Genomic DNA, 3242 nt, shown 5'->3' with positions numbered 1-3242 from the left:
TGATGCACAGCAGTTATACTACCTATAACTGATGCACAGTAGTTATACTACCTATAACTGATGCACAGTACTTATACTACCTATAACTGGACTGTAGTTACCGTAAATCCTCTAATATTAGCCTGTATTTAATTAACTGCCGGGTATCATATTTTGGCCGGTGTCGGAGTCGGCGGAGGTGAATAATGGCTGTTTTTTTATTGTGGCTGGGTGGAATGTGGTAACAAGCAAGTACCACAGGGGGGGGGGGGCGGTTGTGTCATCCGTCTCACTTTTGCCAGTGATAGACCGCGAGGGTAACCTTAACCGTGCGGAGACGAAGAAGAGGCGAAATTTGCTATCAAGTTCAAAGAGAACGTGCTGATTATGCTGCAGAACACTCTGGGGAGCAGTAGCAGGGGTTGTATGAACTAGTCACTAGTCGACTTCACCGCTCTATAGTGACTTTTTATGCCTGTCATCGATTAGTCGCTGTCACGTGATAATGACCGGCAAGATGCAGTCCACGGAAAAGACAGCAGCCTGCTGTCAGCAGGTGACAAGCTCCTGCGCGTCGGGAGGCAAGGCCACAGTAACATTATCAAATCAGGTGTCGCCACCTCAAAAACTAACTTACCACGCGATCGTTCATGTCGGCTCATTTCCTTTTATGTTTTCTGCCTTTTATTCTTTTATTTGTGCCTGATGCTTTTTGCTGCTGTGGATCCCGGCGCATCACCTGTTTTGTCCTCGGTGACGCATCTAACTGATTTGGCCGGCGAGCACTCCGCTGTTTTTGTGGTCGGTAGATCTTTTTAGAACTGCAGTTCAAAGGTAATTCATAAGGTGAATATATATGAACCCAGGTAGCAGTTTTTCTTTAGGATTGAGAGGAGATAGTCATAGAAACAAGTTAGTTTTTATACCTGGTGGTTGCAACAAACAGACACCACTGAAGGTAATCAGAAGTGAGGAACAGAAAATGAAATAATTATTTTAATGTTATTGTTCACATAATGTTTATTATGTGAAGTGCCTTGAGACGACTGTTGTCGTGATTTGGCGCTATATAAATAAACTTGAATTGAATTGAAGTAATGTTTAGAGCAGCAGGAACTCTGAGAGGCTGCAGGCGCATCAGTGAGTTTGCGGCCGCTGCGCAGGGGGAGGGGGGAGGGGGCTGAAGCAGAAACTACCGTTATTAAAAGAAATGTGTTTAACTTTGAAAATGTGGGCGCAATTTGAATTGTCAAAAACTCCAGCGAACCATTAAAACTCCAGCGAACCATTAGTTCATTTTGCTCAAATAGAAATTGAGGCCTGCCTCGAATTCTGGTCCTCCTTCTATTAAAGGCCTAGAGCTTGATGAGCTTGAGTCAAATACAAGCCCGGGCCTGTATTAGAGGATTTACGGTACCTATTACTGATGCACTGTAGTTATACTACCTATAACTGATGCACAGTAGTTATACTACCTATAACTGATGCACTGTAGTTATACTACCTATAACTGATGCTGAGAGACCAAATACTTTATGTTTATCGTGCATGCAGTAAATATAGATTTTAGTTACTGCCTTTATGTCTCATAACACATTCCTTTAGTGCTCTGGATGTTTGATCATTTATTTCCACTTGTCATTTTTAGTTGAGCATTGCTGTGCATGTACAGTAGACTCCACAGATTGCTGGCTCTTGTTTGATTAGATCCAAAACAACACTCAGCCTTCCTGCTTCATTCCAGGCACCTCAAATCACATGTGCAACGTGTCAGAGTTCGATGTTCTTCCATCAGAATTCTCAGCTAGCGCAGCTTGACACCATTAAAATGACTGACTCACAGAAAGATGAGGCGTTTGTGACGCCATCACATGTGTTCCAACATAATAGAGAAATTAGCATTTTGCCCAAATTATGCCAAAATGTGTCGTGTTGCTCTGAAAAAAATGACAAGTTGGGACAGTTTTTTGTAGAGTACAGTTGACTAGAATGCCAAGTCACTTCTATAAATCTTTACTCGTAAATAATTTCATGTATAAATGTCAGAAGACTATAAATATGATATTTTCACAGTCTAAGCATTGTAGCCCTCTGACAGACTCCTATTTGAAGGTTTTGAAACAGCCTCCTGAACATCTCAGGTCTCCTTTGTGAATGTCTAGGAACTCCATTGCGAAGGTCTACAGACATTCCATGTGAAAGTCTCACAACTTCCCCGTGACTGTTTTGAGACTCTCTTGTGAACGTTTTAAGACTCCCTCATGAACATCTTAAGACTACATTGTGAATGTATAGAGATTCCTTTGTGAGCATCTCCAGACTCCATTTTAAACATTTGAACATATGAAGACTCCCTCATGAAAGTCTCAGGACTCTGTCACGAATATCTCGAGACTCCCTCTGGATTGTTTCAAGACTCCTTTATGAAAGTCTTGGAACTTCCTCATGAATTTCTCGAGACTCCCTCATGAACCTTTTGGGACTCCCTCATGAACGCTCTTCCCTTAAATGGAGGGTTGCAGCTTTGAGCCCCGCTCAGGTTGACACAGTCGTTGTGTCCTTGTGCATGCTGGTGGTGATCATAGGGACCAGTGGCGCCAGTTTTCAGCAGCCTTGCTTCCGTCATTGCACCCCCAGGGCAGCCGTGACCACATTGTAGCTCATTGCCACCAGTATGTGTGTGTGTGTGTGTGTGTGTGTGTGTGTGTGTGTGTGTGTGTGTGTGTGTGTGTGTGTGTGTGTGTGTGTGTGTGTGTGTGTGTGTGTGTGTGTGTGTGTGTGTGTGTGTGTGAGTGAGTGAGTGAGTGAGTGAGTGAGTGAATGATTGTGTTGAACGACAACAGATAATTATCAGTGGACATGGTAGATAACTGAGAAACATGTAATGCTGATAACCTGAATATTAAATTGATTAATGATGCAATAATATCTCAAACCTTTGAAATTGTTTTAATCATTCATTTAAACCAGGCAGTCCCGGCATTTTCTTATAATTAATTTTGGGAAGTGAGCTAATTGTTTTTTTATTTTAACATAATTGATTAAACTGCAGATTTTAGCAGATGTGACCCACGAGTTCATATCTTCCTCCCATCTTTTACTTCACGTATTCTTTTTTTGAGGAGCTGTGTTGCGTAATCTCTCCGGAATATTCCTGTGGGCAGACTTAGTGACTCTCGAGTGGCATGTGAAACCTGTCACAGCTTCTCTTTATTGTTCGTCCCACACCAACTTGCCCCCCCCCCCCCTCCTCCCCCTCTGCA

Source organism: Nothobranchius furzeri, chromosome 19 (genome assembly GCF_043380555.1).
Source record: "Nothobranchius furzeri strain GRZ-AD chromosome 19, NfurGRZ-RIMD1, whole genome shotgun sequence".
NCBI lineage: Eukaryota > Metazoa > Chordata > Actinopteri > Cyprinodontiformes > Nothobranchiidae > Nothobranchius > Nothobranchius furzeri.
This window is presented reverse-complemented; position numbering follows the sequence as displayed.